The 23,960-nt window shown below is 51.6% G+C and overlaps 1 protein-coding gene across 5 annotated transcripts in view; it reads left to right on the forward strand.

Moving 5' to 3' along the window:
* Positions 1 to 23,960, forward strand: part of LOC126542966 (putative polypeptide N-acetylgalactosaminyltransferase 9) — a 271,398-nt gene that overhangs the window by 219,604 nt on the left and 27,834 nt on the right. Inside the window, exon 1 of one of the 5 annotated variants that reach the window (XM_050190094.3) lies at positions 18,435 to 18,548. The exons of the other annotated variants lie outside the window; for them this stretch is intronic. The gene's annotated coding sequence lies outside the window, so the exon portion shown is untranslated. Of the gene's footprint in view, positions 1 to 18,434; positions 18,549 to 23,960 lie in introns of those variants that run through there. 5 annotated transcript variants of the gene reach the window in all.

Below are 23,960 nucleotides of genomic sequence, written 5' to 3' on the forward strand. Positions count from 1 at the left end.
TCGCAGAAGCTCGCTGTTTACGCGTAACCTTGCCAGATGCCCTTGTGCGCCGCTGCTATATACACTGACTAATACGCGTGCGCGCTGTCACGGTGGCGCAGCCCACAGTCGTGATGTACGCGGCCGCCGCGTTTTGTGTTGGTCCTTGCGAGAACCGCACCGGCAGAGAGCTTACGCGGTTTCCCAGGCATCTCTCTCTCTCATCCATATCGCGCGGTAACCAAAACTTGACTAAGAGCGCTTAGCGCCTGTCGCAACGCGCGCGGCATGCCTGTGTGCGTACACGCATTCGCGCAAGCAGTACCGTGGTGTTACCGGGCTGGCGGCGGCAGCGATATCATTTCGGACGGCCACCGAAATCGTCACGCATTCCTTCGCCTGTGCGCCGTCTCGGCGTTTCGCCGACTGCACGTTTGACTTTTCGCACGCCCATATCCGTCGTGACATTAGTTCGTTCGCCGCTGAACAAACGCGATGCGTCGACGACATCTCCTTTGCAGTGACACGATGCCGAGCGAATCTGCAAGTCGCACGTGTGCGCGCATGCACGTTCGCCGTGTGTAGATTCATTCGGGCCGCGCATGTCGTTGGCAGGAAATGCATAATGCCGCGACACTCTTCTGGGAAAAGATACAAGGCGAGTCGATGCCAGCATCGGCGTAGAAATCGGTGACAGTCTGGAGGGGACAAGTGGTAGCTCGCCCGTATCTTCGGTCAGAGTTAATTGAACTACCTGGCTTAACGTCCCGAAGGGGGATGGAAACGCAGGGAGGTTAGCTATAGGCCTTATGCAGTTGGTTCATGTGGTAGAAGAAATTTGTCAGCACGAGAGGCTCGAGGAGGGAAATCCGGATTGATTTTTGCTGTGGGCCGAAAGACAGTTGCATGAGCGTTTTCGCATTCCTCCATTGGAATGTAGCCGCCGTAGGTTAAAATCAAGTTCGCGACCTCCGTTGTGGTGCCGCAACGTGTAGCGTCCGAGGTGTACTCAGGTGACGTCATATGGCTCAGAATTTGTGATAAATCGCCGGCGAGTACTATTGAAGAGAGAGCACGATTGAAGGAGCCTCGAAGAGTAGGCAGCGCAGGGGCTTCCTTGCGATAATTCTGACTTCCCGCACATGCGACGCTATATACTGACGCCTTGCTGTATTGGACCATTTGAACGCGACGGCGCTAAGGAGCTCGTGTCGCAGAAAAGCCGGTGTCGTCGGCGTCGGAGACGTTGGCCGTGAGCGAAAAATGGCAGAAGACAATTCATAAATAAAAACAACTTGCAAGATGGGCTGGGTGGGAATCCAGGGTGTCCGGAGTGTTAGACGGAGACGCTACCACTCAGCCATGAGTTCGATGGTTCAAACCGGAGCAGAAGCGCCTCTAGTGAATAAGGTGTTGCCTTGGAAACGTGCCGTAGAAAGTTATAGTGCGGTGTATATCGGTAATTATGAGCATGTAAATTACAGAAGTTGCAGTTAAACGCATAGCGAAGTACGTTTCCGCTACAATTATTCTGCGCTTGGCGCACACGCAGAGCCATCTTGCGGCAAACACAGAAGACCCCCTCCTCGCAATGTACAGCGCTGCCCCGACAGTTGGCGCGCCACTCGCCCGCTTCTCCCCTTCGTCTCGTTTGAGCGCATTGGGGCCGTGCGGGGACCGGTGCGAGGATGCGCCAATACCCTTGAGTTTAATAAGTCTTCCCGCTCTCTCCCCTTCCAACTTCCAGCGTGCGTCACTCGAACCCTCGTGTTTAGGCGACGCGACTCCTCTTTCCGCTCGCAGCGCGATTCCTAGGTGCAGAGTCCGATGCGGGACGCCTCTGACATGATCGCTGCGCCGTAGCGCGTCTGGTGGCAAAGCGTCTCCTGCGATGTGTGCCGTGCTGCTGGCGAGGAGTCATGCGTCTGCGTGGTGCTCCCAAGGCTGATAGAGGACGATCCCATCGAGGCGTCAGCCCCATGATCGCGTCCGCCTTCATGGCGCGTTGCGGCCCGGCTGTCCGTGCCGATCACGACGTTTGGCTCACGTAGATCGTTTGTCCCTCCGAGACACCGAGTTCTTTGGTTCGTTCCGCTTGCTCAGGCGCACGTTTCGTCCTTGTGTGACTCAAGAGCATGCCGAGCGAATGAGTTGGCGGTACGAACGGGGTGCGATAACGCTATCGCGTTCCACTCTTGAAGGCGAAGCTTAAGCGTCCTCCAAGTTTTTTGCTATACGGATTAATCATTTTACGGCACCGCATTGACGAAGTAGCTATGGGAGAGCGTGCACACGCCTTTCCCACATGACAACGCGCATCTGCTTGGGATTGTTGCAGCGGAGCTTCGTAGATTACATACGGGATCCACCAGAATGCAGAGGATGATGGATGAAATTTTCATCGCCAGCCTCGACACAGCGTAACGTTGACAAATTTTTAAATAGTAACAGAATGTGAAGGGAGTCTATTACACGTGAAAAATATTTGTCTGACATGCTTGGCGCAGTCATTTCTGTATTATGTTAAAAAAATTACGAGAATGTCCCGCGAAGAGCCTGCGGTAGAACTCGAGCAGTCACCATATACATAATTAAGGAAAGTCAAGCAGAACGGAATATGTAACGGACGTCTCCTCGAAATGAAACGACACGTAAGAGAACTATAACGATTTAAAGAAAAACTAACGACATGCGCCTCTATTGATGTCGTTTTTCTCCCTTTTTGGCCTTTATACCGCTGCTGCTGTGTTGTGCTGAAGGCTCGTGCTATAAAGACAAATGAGAATTTATTTATAGGGGGCTAGACTAGCAGAGGGATCATACTTTCAAGCGAGCCTATATAGCATGATTTGAAAGCGTGATCCATTTGTTAGCCTAATCCCCTATAAACGGCACGCCATTTGTCGGCTGGCTTGTTACTTGCCTCAACTTCAGCACGAAACTAACGGCACTGAATGCGCGAACTTGCCAGACGTGTGTATATACCCAGTGTTTCTGCGAAGACATTTAACGAATATTTTAAAAAATCACCTGTGGCAGATACCTCAATTCTAATCCTTGAGATGGACTGCTCAAACATGCGGACCTTATTTGCACGAGAAATCAAAATGCATAAATGACTAATTAACAAAAAATCGCCGATTAAGTGCTTAACTAATTATCTTACGGCAAATGTTGCAGTTGTAGGCAGGGAGTTCGCAGGGCGGATCTACTTGGAACAAATTTTCAGAATGACACCAGTTTTTAGATAATGATTTCAAAACATTGCGAATAAATACGGTCACGGTCCAGTTACTTTTGGGCTTCTTTGCATAAAACGGCGTTTCGTTAAAAATATAAGTGGAATGACAGTGCATTTTTACCGCAAGTTTGATGGCGCATATCTTGAAAATGATGTCATCCACGGAATTATCCTCAAGTAGATATACGTTGCAGTCTCACCGGCTACAATTTCTAATTGCAATGTGTGCCGAAGGTAATTAGTTAAAACGTGCGTACTTTGCACGGCCGCGCGCGCCGTATGCCTTGAAAAGGATGATGTCTCTGTGCGCGCCGCGTTCCCGCCGCTACTGCGTTGAAGCGATAGACGGCACGAAGGTCACTTCGCTCGCTGCTGCTGCCGCGCTCGCTCTCACCAGCGTCCAGCGTTTTGCAGGATGTGTCCGCGCTCACCTAGTGTGATGTTTTCATGTTTGCTGGTGCGCACTGACACCATGCTTGTTAATCCGGTTAGTAAGCGAGTGTTTCCAATTTTATACGGCCGACAAAACTACTGTCCTTACTTCGCATAGCTGTCTACTAATTAGCTGTCGCAATTGATGCTACGCCCTTAGGGCGAAACTGCGATTTCTTTAGCCACTGTTGGCAGCGGTTCCTGTGCGCGTGTGTGAGTTCGTGGAAAAAAAGGGGTTGTGGATAGTGGCCCTCGCTTCGCGATAATGGGGCCGTTGGGCGAGATTCTTTTTGTCTCGCCGAGCGCGGGGCCACACTGCGTCGTCGAGCCGCTGAGGCAGCGCTCGCATCCGGAAGATGTACTACGCCACACGCTTTCCTTCCTTCCTTCCTCGCTCCGGAAGCGGAGCGCGCGCGTCGCGAACCCAAAGCTGGCTTCTCCTGCTTCCCGCGGGGTAATGCGGCAAAGCCGCACCTCTTTTCTTGTAGCGTATTCAGCGCGTTGCGGAACGCAGTTGATGTGAACTGGTGCGGCGCCGCGTGGAGCGCACGTGTGTGTGTGTGACAGGGAAAAATATAATAAGGAAAGCGGTGCATCGCTCGTGCTTTGGTGATGACACATCTCGTCCGTGCGCTGCAGCAGCGTTGCTGCTTATTTTACCCCTTCTTGTAAAGCTGCCACGTTCCGTGTATCCCTCGGACTATACTCGCAAGCGCCTTCATCGGCTCAAGGGATACACCGGAGAACCTTCATACGACACATTTTGTTCGTGGTTCCTATGTGGCGCGAATGTGAGCCTTCGAGGATATGTGCAGGATATTCAGATCTGTCCTAAGCCGAATAAAGTGAGTAAAAAAAAAAAAAAAAACAAGGAAGTTCGATTCTACCAGGGGGCACTGTTGCTCGAAACAATTTTAACACTTCTTGTGCATACCGTCTTTCGAGGACGGCACTTCTTTGAATAAGCGTTTCGTCTTCCCCTTACCCCTCTTCTTTCTGGCTCGCGCTTTGCAGTGGAGCGCGCCTCTCGTGTATTGCCTCTGTGATGTCTCTATGAACGGACGGCTTAGGTCGAGGCGATCTCGTCGACGAGCAGAGTTTCGCACCTGAGGCCGGATTCGGAGATTTTCGCGTGCATAAGCGACGCCGCGTACGAAGATCCTTGTGTGGCCGGCCGGTAAACATATAGCCTAGTGTACCCGGCGCGATCAGACAACAAAGCTGCGTTGTGTTGTTCACAAGGGTGGTGGTTCGATTATTATTATTATTATTATTATTATTATTATTATTATTATTATTATTTGTGTGGCTGTTCACTGAGTGTAAAATCAAATCATAGGTGACACGAAACAAACAGTTTTAAGTTTAGCGCGCCAGTGTCTCCTCCCTAAGCCTGTCTTCCACTTTACGTTAACTCGCTTTGAGTTGTGCTAATGTGAACAACACGTCACGAGTCGATCGTATAATTTATGGCGCATCACATGCTACCAGTGCGCAGGCTGACGAGTGCGTGGCGTGACTCAGGAAACCCGCAAAAAGGACGTGCGCGCGTGGACAATTGTTCCCAGCACGCTTTTTATCTGTGCGTTTTAGAGCGCAGCTCTTAGGCGCCCGTTCCTGCGTCGAGCGTCGGCGTTCCCGGCGTAACCGAGCGCAGCGGATGAAAGAGCGAACGCGTAGTGCAGCGGAGAATAAAAAAGGGGGCGCGAGCGAAGAGAGCGTGAGGAGAAAAGCGGTGGAGGAGGGTGAGGGCAAAGAGGAGGAAGAGGGTATGGCGAAAGCGTGGGAAGAAAGGCGTGGTCCCGCTCAAGACGCTTTGCGGCGACGACCGCTACAAGATGGTGCCAGAATAGTGCGCCGTTGTCTGTTCAACGATGGCTTCTTTATTAAAGCGAAAGCTGTACTAACCTAGTCGAGCCGAGTTTCGCTGTCGCCAGCAATTTGACCTTCACTGCGGCCCGGCTGTACGCCAAGGGCCGCGCCACGTCACCTGCCTGCAAGAGGTGCGGGGACCCCGAGACTCTGGAGCACCTTCTCTGTGCTTGCCCATCCTTTGCGCAGGAACGCTCCACAGTGATCAACACCTACAGACGCCACGGCCTTCCAGCGGCCACAGAGACTGACCTGCTGTTCCCGGTGTGTCCACACCTTCCTGCGCTGCGAAGCCTGCTGGAGTTTATAAGTTCCACGGAAATAGACACCCTATAAGCGCCCGCTACAACGCTGGCAACTTTACTGAGGACTGCCAGCTGTCGCGCATACGGGAGTCTATTAGGCCACATCCTCCCTCTTTCTGTATCATCTTTCACTTCCCACTCCCTCTCCCCTGACGACGCATTGCCGTGCTCCCTCACGGGTTGCAGAATCAAGCGTCCTTCCTTTATTTAGATCACTATCTCTCTCTAATCACAGTCATGTCTAGCCACCGGCCTAGGCACAGCCGTCCTACCTATCTTAACGATGATTGTATACCTAAGTATAATAATTACAGCTAAATCAAAGGTTAATCAAGTGATACCAAGACTTAACCAGGCTAAACCAAGCTTTCGCTTTGCATATCCGGGGTTAGCTGAGCTAACCGAAGCCAATTTTCTTTCTTCGGTCACTGCTTTTCACCGGCTAAAAAATGTTAAACCATATCCCTCGACGCACGACGCGCCTGCATGAATCAGAAGTTTATCGAATGTTATCGATAGTTCTATCCGTTGGCTGTTGTCACCTAATCTTTCTGTAATCTGATTGTATGCGCGACGCGAATTGTGTTCTACTTTGTGGAAGCCACGCGGGTACCAACGATTACACTGCAACCTTCGTCGAGTCGTGTAGAAGCCGACGCGTTTGACCCGTAGATCAGATTTTAGGCAATGACCGACTCTGCTACATGTTTCTCTCGCATTCTTTGCCCCAATATATCGCGAAATGAAAACACGTATAGAGCTGCGCTCAAATTTCGCATTAGGGAGTATCGTAATCGTCGGTGAATTTTTTTTTCCCTGTCCCATCTCCTCCATCTCGCTGCAAAGGAATGACGGTGCAAAATGAATGCACGGTGTGGTTCTTGGAGGGCGTTGCGAACGAATGCGACATCGTTGCGTTGAATGCATTTTGCGGAAACGCCTTCAAATTTCGTATATTGACTTCTTGGAGCTGATTCTTGACTTCGACTTATTTATTGATTTGTGTAAGTATAGACGAAAACCGGAAAATTTGGGTGGAAAATTCTAATTTCAGACTCATGATTTAAACACTGCAAAAAAAGAAGGGGGGGGGGGGGGACGCTTATTAAAAGCGGTACGCGATGGCGTTCAAGCATCCCGGACTACTCACGCTTCTCGGCAACTGCAGCTTATGTAACCGTAATACCGGGAAACGCTTGTGGCGAACGCTAAGCACGAAGGCAAGCTTTCTAGTGGAAACGCGGCTTCTTGCGTGGGCCAATGCCGGAGGTTGTGCGCAGCCGCGCCAAAGAATTTACATCATTTTTGGGTTTCTATTATTGTTTCGCACTTTTAATATTTGAATCTGAGAAGATTTAACACAAAAGGCATGTGCTGTCGATGTTTTGTTTCGTGCCATTTGTAGTGTTGCGGCTTGAGGTGACGTTTGGGCCAGGAATCTGTCAAGCCCATCGACGAATACGTCCGGTGGTATAGGAATGAAGGGAAGAGGGTTTATTTTACATTATTTACACTGGCTCCAGATACGGAAGACCACTCTATGCAGGAGCATATGTAACGTCTTAGTTCACATCAGGACACGTCAGCATCCTCCGCACTGCACGAAAGGTCTCAGCTTTTAGTACCGTCGTCTTCCCTAGGTGACTAGACTAGAGGCCAAGCACAATCGTAGAATCGTTCGCAGTACCCCGTACACTGTAAAATAATTTACATCCTTAAATGTGAAAAAAGGTGTAAATGTGTTTATAACTCACACCCTTAGGGTGTTATATATATAACTGACACCCTAAGGGTGTGAGTTGTAGACACACTTACACCCTTTTCACTTTTAAAGGTGTAAATTATTTTACGGTGTACATGATATAGCACTGTTCAGTCGAACTCTGCCTCCGATGTTGCACCTTCGCCCCCACATATTTAGCAACCTGGGCATCCGAGGTCGAAGCCGTTCCCAAGGTAGAACTCGATGTTGGCCCTTTTCATCAATTAGTTCAGACTGTCAGGTGCAGATAGAGGAGTCTTTTGTTGAACCGTCAATAGTCTGCGTCAACACTGCATTGACTTATGGATAGGCGCTGATGAATGGGTGGGGTTGCCTCGTGGTAAACGTCTAATTAATACCCTTGACCGTGTTCAGACGTAACAGTGGACTGTCATTCTCAAAATTCCGAGGAAAAACTTTGTCAAGAATGTAAGACAAGGTATGAGCAACTTTAGTGATACAATGGCGTGGCAATATAACCCGCATGTGGCATATACATATACCTAAATGCTATATGCAGAAATTTTCGCTCACGGACAACTCTGCCGATGCCGACACCTGATTTTCTGCGATATACGGGGCCCTTAACCTTCTCGCATTAAAAGCGAACTCGCAATTTTATTAATTGTTTTTTTTTATGCGGATACCAGCGCTATAGCGGACTGGACGCGAGACCAAGGCGGCACAACGCAACTCTGGCACATGCTGGTATCGATGGCACCGAGCGCTGGTATCGCGTAATGAAAAACCAACAAGCCCTGCAGCGTATATATATATATATATATATATATATATATATATATATATATATATATATATATATATATATATATATATATATATATATATATATATATAGCATGTTAAGTTGACTCTGTTATTGCGCTTATTGAAGTGGACGAAAAAGTTCACCCGAAAGGCGAAGGAGTTATAACAATAATAAAGTATACTAGACAACTACACGATGTAAGGTTCGTAGTTTTTTCGGCCGTATAAATTGCACTAAACATTAGCTTACTAATTGAAATTCGACGACGATTACGAGACTCATTAATGCGAAATTTGAGCGCAGCTCTAAGTTTTCATTTCGCGATATGATGGCTGGTGCTGACAATCTGTCTCGTGCAGCACGTTGCAAATGGAGCGACATTGCATGCAAAACAGGTAACATTCAAGCACAACGATAGCGGCTAGCAGAGTCGGCGATCGTCGAAAATCTGATCTGCGGGTCAAACGCGTCGGCTGTTTATACATTACTCGTTGAAGGTTCCACTGCAATCGCTGGTGACCGCGTGGTTTCCAGAAAGTGTTACACCATTCGCGTCGCGCATACAGTGAGATTACAAGTGCTATGGCGCCATTTCGTAGTCTCGTGCGGCACTCTGCTTTCCTCCGTTCACCATACTCTCCTCCTCCGCTTTCCGTTTCATGCTTTCACTGTATAGCCGCCTCCTCTGTTTTCCTCCTCGCGCTCTCTTCTTTCATCCCCCGCTGCGCTCCGCGTTCACTTTCAACTTTCGCCGTGCTCGTTCGCCCGGTTACGAGGGACAATGCCGACGCTCGCCGCAGGAACGGGCGCCTAGGAGCTGCGCTCTAAAATGCCACGTTTTGCGTGAACGGCGAGATGCAGCTATATACTACATACGTATGTGCTACGTGGGATTGGGGTTAAGGGATCGAGCTTCGTTAACGCACGATTCAGGTTGGCGTTGTCAGACGCACCCGTCGCCTCGACCCCGTTCCGCGCTCAAGCACTGCACACACGTGGCCTTCCCTGCGGCGAGCCTTGAGCGCTCGCATTGCTGCCTCCCCGCGGTTTCGCTCCGACGCGCACCGGATACCCCCGCCGCCTCGTCTGCCGAGAACAGAGACGCAATAACGGTAAGCCGGCGATGACATCGTGTATTGTGGAGTCGCGAGCAAAGTAACGAACTACCCAGCATGTGTCGAACCGGCATCACTTGCAAGAAAACTGTTAATTCTTGGTAAGCCTAGCACCCTCTATGTAAAAACAAACGACGACATGTTGGTATAGCTGATGCACAAATCGAAGCGAAAACCGGATGGGGAGTCCGTTACTACTGCTCACGAGAGTATGCTAGCGGGCACATCAGGGGCGAATCCGCATGGATGCCTCTCATCAAAGGATAGAGAGAGACCGGGCCGGATGATCCACCAGTAGTGGGTCTAGATAGAACCCGCGGCCGCCTTGATTTTTTTTTTCTCCCTGCTTTTAGAGTTATACGTATAATGCTTTGGCAAAACGCGACAGGACAGCGGCGTGCTGTCTGTGCAGTCCGGTGCTTGAGTTTTTTCGGTCACTGCTTTTCGCAAAACTCTTGTCTGTCTCACCGTCGTGATGCCGCTTTGAAAACCACCTGCGCGCGCGGGCTATACGGGAAATCGAACGGACTCGGATGCGAACAACGTTCCACGAAGCTTATTCGCCGCGCTGCCATCGTCGCTGCCTATCGGCCGTCCCGAGATGTCGTCGCGCGTATGGCCGGTTCACCCGGCCACGTCTCGTTAGCGGACAGCCTGCGCCCCAGTTGTTATGCATATTGCGCCTCTTCTCTCGCCCCCTTTTTGGGCCACGACGGCTCAAGGTCGCCGCGTGCATGCGCGCAGCGGGGACGCCGCGCCGAGCGTTTTGCGTGCAAGCTTGCGCGCGTGTGCACCGCGCCGGCGTGTACCCCGCGTCGAGGAGAGCGCTGTCGCCAAGGCGCATTGCCGTGAGGCTGCTGCAGTTGCAAGGTACGGTTGTTGAAAAGATAGGGGAGATCTGCGCAAATTTCAACAGCTATCTGTACGTACACTGCGACACCTCACGCCATAGGCTGCAGCGATGACACATTCGTGATTGCATTGACGGCGTACCCAGTACAGGGATACATGTCCGTGGTGCGGGGCAACCCCCACGTTATACCACATCACGTGGGAATGCAAGCGTAATTTCGCATTCCATAAAGTAAATAACCCAAGTGCTGAACAATGGGAGGGTCTGCTCACCAGCAGCGAGCTCGCAGCCCAACGGGCAATTGTGCAGCACGCCTGCGAGGCAGCAAGACTCAGCGGTGCCCTGGAATAGGGGCGCCGACCTTGTGAAGCGGCCAGGACTCAAGACGTGAAGACACCGGCCCACCGCCAATCTCTCTGAGATATAGAGCAATAAAGTTTTTTCCATTCCATCCCATTTACGCCGAGACGTTCTGGGCCACTCTTAAGCAAACCGATTCCTCGACTCTGCCTTACTGGAAGGGGGGGGGGGGGAAGTGTGGGTTAGTGTTTAATGCAGTTAGTCGCTCTGCCGGTGTTCTGCCTGCTTTCTGGATGGACAAAGTTTATGAATATCCCCTTTGAAAGTGGCCAGTGGACACATCGCCAGGTTCATACGTTGGTCGGACCTATAGCACCCGCGATTTCTGTATGGAGTGTGCCACTTGTTGCATGTATATGACCCATGGTGACCGTGTTCGCCGTTGTCATTGTCGCTAAAGTCTTGTTTTTCTTTCTTTGTCCGATAAAGAATCATATTCACACTTCGTGACATATATTCCTAACCGTCACTACTTCGTGACGCTATCTATTCGTGCAGCGCAACAACAGAGAAGGTTTGGGTATAGTTGGTTTTCCATTAATCTTTAGTGGTGCAGCGCGAAGCATGCAAGACAGAGGGACGCTCGTCTTTCCTGTGCCCCTGTGTCCTGCTTCGCGCTGCATCACTTGACAAGAACCACTCGATTAATTTATGCAATCACGTGTCTCTACAGTTCGAATGTGTACAAATCCTGCCGGCAGACGCACACCCACCGTGTGCTGCGCTCATGGGCGCCGTTCCGCCGTTGTTCGCGATTGCAGCAGCACTGCCAACTCGGCGTTTATTTTAGCCGGATCGGGCAGCGAGAGGGGAGATATAAAACCAGTCAAACCTTAGTCCCTAACGCCAGAGGCGTACCAAACGGAAGCCAGTTCTGTTCAACTTGGCGCGAGGCCATGCAACGGAGCTTCGTCGAATCTCTGTGTCCTTGGCTTGACGTTCTACGCCGATGAGATCGCGCTATGGGTGGATACAAAAGACACCAGCCTTACTGTCGAAGAAGTCCGCGACACTGCAACTCGACATAATCGATGTGTGCCTATATACCGACGTGCAGTCGTCCTTGGAGAAAACGTTTCTCCTAGTGATCTGCCATGCGACAGGTTGGTTTAGGATCTCCCTAAACCTTCATTTCCTACCGATCGACCTACAGTGCGTCCAGCCCATCGTAAGATAAAAATAGTATCTTACTCAGTAGTCCAGCATGCGTATCCTGGGGGTCCTGGTGTGCGAGACTTGCTGACCGAAGTAATGGCTGCAGCTCCGCCTGATCCGGCAAATCGGTAGCCACATCGGCTGGAACCCGCACATTTTGAACGTTGGCCACTGTGACTTTCAAGGCTTGCTATATGTGGAGCTGTGCGTGTTTCCATCTCAACGGTATATACGCGTGCGCTTGAAGCAACCGGAAGTCCTCAATCTCTAGCCCCTATACACTCCAATATACGGATCTGCCGCGACACTGGCGGAACGCCATGCTCTGCAGGTATGCGGTACTACCATAACTCAAGGTTATCATCATTGAGTCGCGCAACGCGGACCATGCATGGCGTGCGGAGACAAAACGAGGAGGCCAGTCGAAGGTTTTTCGCCTTGCGTCCCCGCACGTGCGCCTCGGCCCACGACAATCCCAAAGCCCAGGCACCACCTAATCAGCTAATCACCCCTAATCGCAGACTCCTTGAGCCGGGGAGGGATCTCCTGCTCAGAATACTTAAGAGGAAGCTTTAGCTCGGGCCCAACTCCGACGCGGCCTATTCAAATACATGTAAAACGCAAAAACGTTTTTATGAGATAACCCCTCGACCGATTTTGAAGAAATTTGTTGCATTTGAAAGAGACAGTTAAATTCTAGTGACTGTTGGAAGCGGAATTTTGATTTAGGGCTTGAATTTTCTTAAAACGATTTTCAAATATTTGACCGTTTGCAAAAAAATAGAAGCACGAAGTTTACAAATTGATAGCTCTGCATCAAGAACTGATATCGCGGTTCTGTAAGCGGCATCCATTAGATCATTCCAAGCGGACAAATTCAGTATGTCATTTTACATCTTACGTGAATTTGTTACGTTGGTTACAACGGTTTTACAAAAGTTCTATTTCCCTATGATCAAATTTTTTTTATATTCATGTGTAACATATCAATTTTGTCCGCTTTGGATGTACTATTAGATACAATTCACGGAATTGTATTATCATTTTTTGTTGTTGAGTTACGGAGTTGTAAACTTGATAGTTTCGTTTTTTGAAAATTTTCGATCTTTGCCAATTTTTACTAAAAAATTGACGACCTAACTAAGAAATTCGAAACCAACAGTCACTAGATGTTAAGTTTTTCTTTTAAATGCAACAAACCTCGTCAAATTTGATGGGGTGGTTGCCGAGAAAAACGAATTCTCCTTTTACATGTATTTAAATAGGAGCACTCGAGCTAAAGCTTCCTCTTAAGCCCCTGACGCGCAAGTGTCGCAAGCAAAGACACGCGGATGAACCGAGAGCGCCAGCCTCACGTACTAACCGCACGAGGTGTTTACTATGTGGCCTTGGCGGTATACCACAAGACAAACCAAGGTGGCGATGGTGACGCCGAAAGGCGACAAGAAAATCGCGCACCAGTTTGGGACCGCGACCATGCACACGTCCTGGTTCGGCCAACTTCCGCCCCCTGCCGATATATCAAAAGATCCGCGAGGAGTGAGGGCCCGTTTTCACCGGTGGGCGAAATGATCTCGTTCACTGATAGCAAGGGTGCATTGAAGCGACTCACGGGCCCGCTGAGAATCGGAACCATTCCCGGGAACACAGATCTGGAACAGCAGGCTCCGCAGGGACCATGACTTGGAAGTGCAGGTGGACTGGCCACCGATACACGCAGGCAGCGTCGGCAACGAGGCTGCGCATGCACTGCCCTAGCTATGGAGGAAGGAAAAATATAGGAGGGCGCATTGCGTCACGCAGCCAGCCTTGGAGAGCGAACGTTCCGTGAAGCCACAGTGGTGGCCCAACACGTTGCCTCTTTCGTCGAGATCACGGAGAAAGAATCAAGATTTCTGATGCGTTCGGTTCCCATTAGCTATGCCAGTATTTTTCATTCGGTGCGCGTTTGTTCGGCTGCGCTGCCGCGGCTCTGCCTGCAGAGCGGGACTACTAAAACCAACCGCGCACTTTGACATGAGATCACGTGTTGGGCCAACAGGTTGGCTTCAGTGGCATTGTGATACACTTCCTTCTATCTTTTTCCTCCTTTCTCCATGGTCCTACCCTCACCGAACGATCCAGTGCCAAGACCCGGCCGAAGGCATCACCGCGGCTAAAGAAATGCCCTCGACGAACGACCACCCGCATTGCTGTCAAACCTACCACGCGGCGCCCAAGTATTGTCTATTAGATTTCTCAGACGGTCCTACCTCTGTCAACCAGATGTAGGAGTCGTCGGACTATCTCGCCGCTGCCACCATTTGAAGGAGATGAAGGTCGTAGACAGGAACTCGGTGAACAGGATTTATTTACATATTAACAGTTTAAGCAAGATACATTGGCAGTCTATCGCGACTCCCATATGGAGCCCGCAAGACTAACATACAGCAAACAGCTTACGAGCACACAGCTCACTAGTGCATTTCTAGCCTGACAAAGAGCACTCAGCTCCCGACAACGAGCACGACACGAGCACTCACTAGCAGCCGGCAAACGCTGCTTATAAGCCCTTGCTCGACGTCATAGTTCGACGTCATTCAAGATGACCCGCCTTTTTGGAGGATGAGGTGTGTCGACTTGGAGGATGAGGGCTCACATACACGTGCCGCACATACACACAGGTGAAAAGGCCGGACAGTTCTCGGTACCGCCCAGCTTTCAGTGCCGACGTCAGAGGGCTTCGTAGAACTCTGCTTTGTCCCGGGTGGCTCGGCCAAGTACCAATTTCCTGAGTTGATCGCGCGCCACGTGGCTGCCGGCCCTTCGCAGTTCTCCGAAGGGCGCCCCGTCTGGTGGGCTTGGAACACGTGCAGCGGGCTGAAAGCTGGCACGTTGCCACCCCGTACGGCCATTCTTAACATGTCATAAGGTGCGCGCGCGTGGCTTTTGGCCTGACAGAGGACGTGTTGACCAGGTGGCGTCATTGGAAGGAAGGCCAGCGCCATGACGCTTTCGACTGCAGCAATAGCGAGGAACCAGACAACTCCAGCAGGCACGCTAGCGATGCAGCCAAACCACTGGTACGTCATAATGCCACCATCCGTTTACATTCGTGCTCACCTGCTCACGGGCCACAGTGGCGCTTGACAGACGATTAAACATATCTTGTGGACGGAGTGTCCCGTGTACGAAAGCATCGGGCAGAAATATAGCCGCACCTTACTGCAGAGTATAAAATACTGGCCCAACAAAGAGCCCGCTATTGCGACTCGGGTCGAAGACGAGAGGCGGACTCTGGAGCTGGCGAAGATGAGACGAAAAGCTTTATACAATACGCACGTATAGCAGGTAATAGCATAAGAGTAGCGGTGCCGAAGAGCGCTCCGCGCCGACGGGGCGGCTGGTGGCGACTGTCTCCCTCACAATGGGCCGGTTCTGCCTCAAATCCCTTTGGCAGGAACGAGGCAGGATCGGTGCTGACGTCAACCGTGTCGCTTTCCTCTTCCGTCGCGGGAGGAGTCCAAGCTGCATACCACCAGTCTCCACGGCAAAGGGTCTGTGGAATTCTGAAGCCTGCATGCCAGTGTACCAGTGGATTCGTCGTGGTGCTCTGTGACCCCTGACTCCTCAGTTAGGCTCACGGAAATGGTGCCGACAGTTTCCTGGAACTTTGCAGTTTGTCATCATAGCAACCACTTCAGAAGAAAGAGGGGGGGGAGCGCCCGTTGCCTCGATGATAGGCACGCAGTGTGGCACAACAGCGCGCCATGCACGCTGACCGCCGTTTGTGATCTTTTCCCATACATCCCCCGTACAGCTTAGCAGGGTGCATGCTGAATGGGCTAGTTGGTGAACCATTATCGCGAGTTTACAGCGCGAAGGTTAAGCGATATCGACAAGCGCTTCGAGCCAGCCCTTTCCTGCAATAAAGATTTGGCATCTTGCGATGGCGCTGCACGCTATACGTGTATAGGCATAGGCGTCAGTGAACTGCAGCTGGTCGTACGCACGTCGCGACCGCCAGCGTGCCGGCCCAGCGGCGTGCGAGCACGAGCCATCGGGGCGGGTGCGTCATCGCTTCCGGACCTGCAGCAGACACGCACGGCGCGTCTTCGCTCCTGAGGAGCGGCCGTTTGTCTCGACGCACGAGCCGCGCGGGGCGGCGATCCTCGTACGTGCTTGTCTCGATGGCATATTGGGAGCAGCGGCCTTCTAGTTGCGGCTGAAGGCACACTTGTAGCGCGCGCATTTGTGGGCGGATTATCTTTGTCTCCGGAGCTGTCTGTAGGGGGGATGCGGCGACAGGCAGCTGGAGACCCGCTGACTCAGTGCCGTGTGCTCGGAGCTGGTGCCTCTGGCTTTTGAAATTTTACCTCGTGACCAGATGGCGTTCCAGATATATAAACAGGCGTACCGTGCGGAGACGCTGTGCGGTTGCTGCCTTCTGGAACGGCGGTCGTTCTGCTCGCGCGCTCGATGTCGCCTTCTGCCAGCGCGTCAGTGTGAAGGGCGTGCGTTCGAGACGGTCGTGGCAACGTGATGTCACATCTGTGGGTAGCGCTGCCATCGTGCTGCTGAACGTATAGATGAACGGATTTTTTTCTACGCTGTCACGGGAGGGAACTTGTAACCTTGCACGTAGCTCCCATCAACACGGCTGTTAGCGGCGCGCGTTGGTCCCGTGTGCACCGGCGGCTGCGACGGGTGCAGAGCCACATTCGCGGGCGGGCCCAGCCGTCTGTGCATCTGGCGTAATACTGTCCTCACATTTCCGGTTTCTTTACCATCCCGACACGTCAGGCACGTAAGCTTTGGCTTGCCCGACGGTAATTCCGACGTCCGTTCATATTAAATGCGAAGCATTTCTTGGCGAACATTTGCCAATTTGAGAGTATCTATCTAGCCGCCTACGTCCTGGCACTCTCATGGTCGTTTCGTTAACTTGGTATGTACAACAATCGGTATAGTATGACAAGAGTGTACGACGAACATAAATGATAGGTCATAACATGAATGTCATGGCGTGCGTGTCGTGTAGCTTATGAAACAGCCGCCTACGTCTCGGTACGTACCAAAATTGGCGTAGTACGACAAGAGTTTATGGCGAACATAAATGATCGGTCATGACATGAATATAACGACATGCGTGTCAAGTAGGTCATGAAACAGCCGCCTACGTCTTCGTGCTCACATGGTCGTTAATTTTCGTTAACTTGGTAGGCTCCCCGCTCACTGCTTTGCATAACATCGATTCCCACGGGCAACGCCGTTCCATGGGCAACGGCGTTCCACGACTGGTGGCGCCGCGGCGGATGACACCGTATTCGGTGCACGCGGCAAGCCGCACTTCTTTCTTTTTAATCCAGCGGCTGTGGTACTGCTCGTAGAGTCGTACACAGCGAACAGCAAGCTAAGTCAAAAGGAAAGCTTATAAAATAGCAAAACTTGTAAGCGCACAACACTCAAGCGCACACGGTTGTGTGACATGGACACACAATTCGCTCCTTCACTGTTTTCTGGAAGCTGAGCGATTTCTACATGAGTCGTAAATGGGCATTAACGAAACCTGATTAACGCATAATCTCATACATTCGAATGATTCTCCTACGCTTAAAAGTTAATGGCGCATATTTGAAGGTGCATGACGGCATGAATTGGTGACGCAAAGTTACATTCACACTTTAGAAGAGTAGAATTTTGAGCCCGTTGGTGATGCATATTTTAGTACGGTGAAGCGCGATAGAGTAGACATTTATAAATGTCCCGTCTGTCTCGCCTGCTTTTGTCCCACCTATTGCGCTTCACCGTATATAGTAACATGCGGCGGCCTCTCGGCTATACCGTCCATGGTCGGACGCTGGTTGGGCCTGAAGGGAAAGGGCGCGTGCAGTTTCACGCGAGAGCTATCAGCCGGCTTGCAGGGCACATTCGTTGGCGTTATAAATACACATGCTGTGACGCTAAAGTTTTTTTGGTGTCTGAAGGTTTAGGCAGCTTGTACGCTGTGGTTGGTGGTGGCGCTGTGTCGCATTTCTCTGCAGCCGCCTGGGCGGCGAAGAAGGTGACGGTGGTAAACATTTATTGCGCTTGAGGGGCGCTTAGGGTGGCCGGGAGTCTCTGGCCCTCGGCGATACTCGGAGCCACCAGCCGTGTTTAGTGGGCTGGGTTGGAAAAACGCGACGCCATAGTCCGATGCACGTCTCTGGCCGAGACGCGCCAGGTCGTCTTGCCGGCTCACCACAGACTTCCGCAGTGCATGGGCTCTGCCTGACTTTACGGCCTCTGCTAAGTAAACGGAGAAGAAAGAGCAGCTGTTGTTACGCCATCGTCGTCACGCTTTCATGCCATCTGCCAAAACATGCCTACGGTAATTTGTGCCGCCATCATCAAACACCGTTATCGACTTCGGCAGTATACTTCGAAAGTATTAATTGTTATAGTGTCTATTTGATTCTTGCTATCGATCTCCGGATAAGGTTATTGACTTTATTTTTGCAATAGTCTTCTTTGGTTTCCGCAACATTCTTTTTTCTCCTCTTTTCGCTGTCGTCCACGCGGCGCTGAAGCAGTACAGCGCTGCCGTTCGCGTGGAAGACGACGAAGTGCAAGGCCACGTTATCGGCGAGTTTTTTGTGTACGGGAGTGCTGTCCGAACGAAAGGCCCCCCACAAGAGGTCATCACGACGGCCACTACTTCCCGCATCTCGTTTCGGTTCAAGAAAGGTAGGCACGGCTCGAGGTTCCCGTCTCTTTTCGTAACGCGCTTCGAGTCTCGCCTCGCATATGCTGCAGCGACTGCCGAATCATTGCGGGTCGCGGCGCTCGGAGCCGCACGCGCTGGTTTGTTACTACTCGTGATGTGTTCGCCGGAGCCGTCAGCGTGGTTGATTGATATCCTTCCGAAACGGACAGACGCGAGAAATGCAAGTTCGTGCGAGTCCATATTCGCGGAACGCCGAGCCGGCCTCCGTCTGCGTTGACCGCGTGCGTGTGCCATCGCAGCCCAACGACCAGCTGCATCGTGCACGGCCGGTGATTCGCTGTCGTCGGCCTAAGTGGTTCGTTTGGACACATTTGAAACGTGGGCGGCATGCATCACATTCAGTAGGAGAAATTACCGAATTGACGTACTATGCGGTATACAGCACGTGAAGTGGCATTGCCAGAAAAAGTTAACGGGTGTTTCGGCCTCCCGCTCGCGCTACTTGTCAGCCTCTACTCGTTTCTTGCTGTGCCATTTTTTTTTTCACATCGGGAACGGTGTGTATGGCTGCGAAGTGCACTGTCGAAGTGCGCAGGCGTGAGGGGAGTTTACGCGTGTTGTCCGTACCACCGCCCAGCGGGTGTTGTGCGAAACTTGTAGGACAGGCATGTATGAACGTGGGCCGTGCATGTACGTGAGGTCTTCGGACTTCTTTTAATTTATGCCAATGCAATTACATAAGATTTTGACGCAAGCCTGTTGAATTACGAGAAATGACGGGACAAACGTTATTTTAACGCTACTTGTTACTGGACTAGTTGGTTCATGGTATAAAGTAAAATAAGAGCGCTGGAAATGGCACGGACAAAAACCTGAGCGCTTGTGGCATTCAGTCTTGTCCGTGTCCTTTGTCGCGCTCTTTTAATATTACTAATGTTACTGCCCGGGTCTGTCGCCCTACCTTTTCACCTCATGCTTAAGAAGGACACTGAAGAGAAGTATAGGCATTAATAAATTACGTTTTTGCAATAAAGAAATTATTTTTACCGTTCGAGGCCACCATCTCGCGGTGACGTCATAGATTTGGACATAGTCTATGTGGGTCCAGCTGAATGTTGATTGGTAAAGAATAACTATATTGCGTCCTAAAGGAGCCGAAGGCTCAACCTAGCAAGTTTAGATAGCTTTTTCTTCGCTAGAACGGCCAGAATGCACGGAAATACTTTCGAAGACACTTATTGCCAACCCCTTTGAAACGGGCCGGTGACAAACAGTCGTCGTCTAAATAACACAAGCACGTGTATACCACTTGAACCCATGAAGCAGAGAGTCCATCATTCGCTCGAATGTGGCTGGGGCATATTACGCAGACCGAAAGGCATGACCGGCATGACCTCGTGCTTGATCTAATCAGTCTTTGCTACATCTATCGCAGTCTGTAGCATATTGTTGCGTACTCCAGGGTAGCATATCGTACTGCTGCCGAGTTGTAGCGGCGCCTGCCTATCGAAGCTCGACCGACGTTACTTATTGGGTAGCGTGGCGTTGTCGCCGGGCTGCAGGCATATGGTAGACCATGGCGAACAAGCAAGGGCGAGACGATTTCTAGGGCGAAACTTGCACGGTTTATTCAAAGGTAGATGAAAGAAAATGAGAAGAGCATGAAGTGATCAAAAGTACATTTCGGAGCCCCTTAAATGGGCTATCTACAATCGTGGTAGGGATCTTGCTTCTGTCGACGTCACGTGACCGGCATAGAAAGAGGGCTCCTCCTCTGGTTATAACGAGTCTGCTGAAAGGAGGAGGCTGTCCCGCCTCCTGGAATTGTAGAAGTCTGTCCGTCTCTTCTGCGCGTTGCGGGTTCGTGGAAGTTCTCCTGTAGTTTGTTCGAGGAAAGGGTCTCTCTAAACTCGCATACGCACACAAAAGAGGCCTGTACACTGCGGCGCTTCCGCCAGACCGGCAGACACTCGAAATGGTCATGGCGAATTAGGAAGTCACGCTTCATTTCGACGAGGCCTGGTGGAAGAAGGTCGGGTTCTTTCTGTTCTTTTTTCACGTGGTGCGGGACGCCAACCATCCCAGGAGAAGTCACGCCTCATTTCGACGAAGATGGTCGGATGAAATTCCTTTCTGCACGTGGTGCCAGCACGCAGCTGCGCGCATACGCGCCCCGCCGGCCCCAGCTTAGGGGAAGGCGAGACCGCGCGCGCAGCAAGGGAGACCCTAGGCAAAGCTCTCGAGAAGCCACAAAGAACATTTATTAAACTGGGACTCAATGCAAACACACGTTTAACATCACGTCCGAATTTGAAGCTAATTAAGACACAAAACATGGCCAAATGGTCGCCGGTGGCCACTAACGGCGCACCGCGACAGAGAGAGAACAAAGAAACAAGGAACAAAGAACCCCAGCAGTAAGAAGCTGCCTATCCTTCGGTCAGCGCAGCAGAGAAAAGGGAAATAGAAAAAAAACGACATACGAACAGACGGGGGCACGATCGGCAGACGCTGCCTCAGGACATCGAGACGACGGAAGAGTGCGCGCGCGCCCGCCGAGGCCGGGACCCCGACGAGCCGAAGTAACCGTCGGCCGGCGACGGACAAAGGGGGCCGCCGCCGGCAGAGAGGAACACGTACGCACCTTCAGACGCCCTGATGTGGTCTGCCCGGGCCCCGTCTTGCGCGCGCTTACCCGGAGTGCATAGGCAGGTTGCGAACGTAGTTCCCGCGCCTACTAGAGCGCCCCACGCGGCGGCGAGCGCGGAACCGGCAGGATACGACCGGCCCGCTTGCGTTCGGAAAGCCTGTATGTGCACTGTTTAGCGCGTAGCTGTTGCCTTTTCTGAGCAATGCCGAAGTGCAACCCGAGCTGTTGAGTAGTGGGCTGCAACAGCACGTACACCAACTCATGAGGAACAAAGTTTTACAGGTTTCCAAGCCGACCGTATGAAGCAGAACGGCGTCAACACTGGATAGCGCTCGTCCGACGGCATAAGCTGTTTTATGTTCCGGCGTTATGCCAAGTGTGTTATAACGCCTAATTCTTTGCTTTTACAGCAATGATGGCAGCAACGGGACACCTGCAGTCAGTGGCGTAGCTAGGTCGTCTGGCACCCGGGGCCCATAGGTCTTCTGTCCCCCCCCCCTCCCCCGGGTTTATTTGAGGAAGGCGAGGATATTAACAATTTCCGTGTGTCTCCAGACGTATATGACCCCCCCCCCCCCCCCACTGGCCCCTTGCACCCGGAGCCCACGCCCCCCCCCCCCCCCCCCTTTGCTACGCCACTGCCTGCAGTGCCTACCAGGATATGCAGCAAACAAAGTAGTTTCTTCCCACACTGTACCGCAGTAAAACTGTGGAACTCTTTCCCAATCCTCTCCCATTCAAACAGCGCTAGGGCTTGCTGAGAGATTTGAGGAGGGGTTGCAGCCGGCTGAGCTGGCATACACCCTTCTGCGCCCAGCATATCAACGAAGGGGCAGTTGAGATCACCAAAATTTTTGACAACGTGGTTTATTGGAACCTCCTTTGTACGCACTAAAAAATCGCAACATAACAGTATCACACTTCCAGTAACTTGGGCTAAAATATTTTCCCAGCGTAGTCTAACACAACTGGTAAGTTCATCCCCTTTTTTTGTGTTTGGGGAGAGCAACGTTCGAATACCTCTGGTAGGTCTTACGAGTCGTTCGTACGCCCCACGTTCTTGGATGAGATGTTTTGGATTCGTATTTGGCGTCCTGTATATACAGGGAAACTACCGCGGCGTCCTTGCACTTTCCTGCGATGCCAGCACGGCAATCGCAGCTCCTCGCTAGGATTTGTCTGCTGTCGCCGATCTTCAAGAATCAATGTCGCCTATAATTTCATGCGTCCACACCGTAGATAATGAAGTAACTTATGCATCTCGCTGGTGCATTATTTTTCGTTTGCGGAATAAACCTAGCAGTCACTTCCGATCAGTGCGAGTTCAACACTTCCCACACGTCGTGGACGTGCCCCACTTCAAATAGACGACTTCCTTTCTCTAAATTCGTTTCACGAAAAAAGCTATGAATATCTTGTAATTCCCGAAACCCGGTTAAAATTAATATCGGCACGCTGTTTCGCGCCATCGCTACCGTTTGACAGGACGCCAAACACGCAGCGCGGGCTGCTGACGCCGTGAGTAATCCTACCACATTCGCGCAACTACTCGTCAGATGGCGCTAGGGGTCGGAAAGACAGGGCGCCGCCTAGCACTTGCAACGTGCCCATGCAAGCAGGGCCCGAATCCCGCCAAAATGTCAGCCAATGGGGAAAGCCTGTTGACCTTCCCGTGGGCGGGATGACAGCAGAGCGACAGTGTTTTATGACCCGCTGCCACCCCGTCCAGGCAAGGAGGAGATGGACACGGAGCCCCCGGCAACACAACGCAATGGCTCCACACAACTACCGCGAGAGCCCGAAAAACGCCGCGAGAGCCAGAAACCCCACATTTTATAGTGTACAGTTATCTATGCCTGTGACGGCTCCGGTTCTATCAACTCCTTGGCGCCACATGACGACGCATAAGTTCCTGCGCGATATTCAAAAGGGGAGAGTTCGGTTTCCGTTTTCTAGAGTGATAAAAAAAAGAAAGTCTGCGTTTTACGTGCTGAAGCCACGATCTGATTATGATGCACTCGTAGTGAAGGGCTCTGGATTAATTTCGGCCACCTGGGGTTCTTTGACGTACGTCTAAATGTAAGTTCACGAGCGCGCTTTTTGCATTTCGCCTCAATCGGAGCGCGGCCGGGTTCGAGCCAGCGACCTTGAGTTCAGCAGCGCCATAGCCTAAGCCACCGCGGCGAGTTTAGTGTTGCACATCAGTTCAGAGCTATTGCTCAATTAAACACCACTCGAGCGAGCACCACTGTGACGAAGTTTGAGATAAAACTTTCTTGATTTATATTCTATTCGAGTCGCAGACGCCAGCAATTTGCCTAGCACATTAGATAATTAGCATATATGTAGTAACCCCAGCAGGAAGCACGGGATAAACGTACTAGCCAATCCACCTCGCTTCTAATATATATCGCGCCGTCGCTCGGTGGTGTCCGCGTTTTGCCGGAACGTCGCATGGGCGTCGTGTGGGGTTCCCGCTCCCTCGGCCACCTCACGGGTCGGCGCCGGCGGCCAATCTGAACCACGGCTTTCTCATGCTGTGGGCTCTTGCGTTGCCGCCTGTGTTGCAGCCTGTTGGATATGCTACAGTGCACTGCGGATATATCAAGGACGGCTCCCTTGTTGAACCGGAGAGACGCGCTGCTATATCGATGGCAGTGCCGCCTCCTGCCGGAGACGCGTGGCGGGCAGGCGCCCCGACGGCCTCCTGCGTCCTTTGCCAGGGCGCATAATGGGCGCCGTGGACGCGGAACAACAAAGTTTGCACAGCATAGGCAGGCTC

This window comes from Dermacentor andersoni, chromosome 2, assembly GCF_023375885.2.
Source record: "Dermacentor andersoni chromosome 2, qqDerAnde1_hic_scaffold, whole genome shotgun sequence".
Classification (NCBI taxonomy): domain Eukaryota; kingdom Metazoa; phylum Arthropoda; class Arachnida; order Ixodida; family Ixodidae; genus Dermacentor; species Dermacentor andersoni.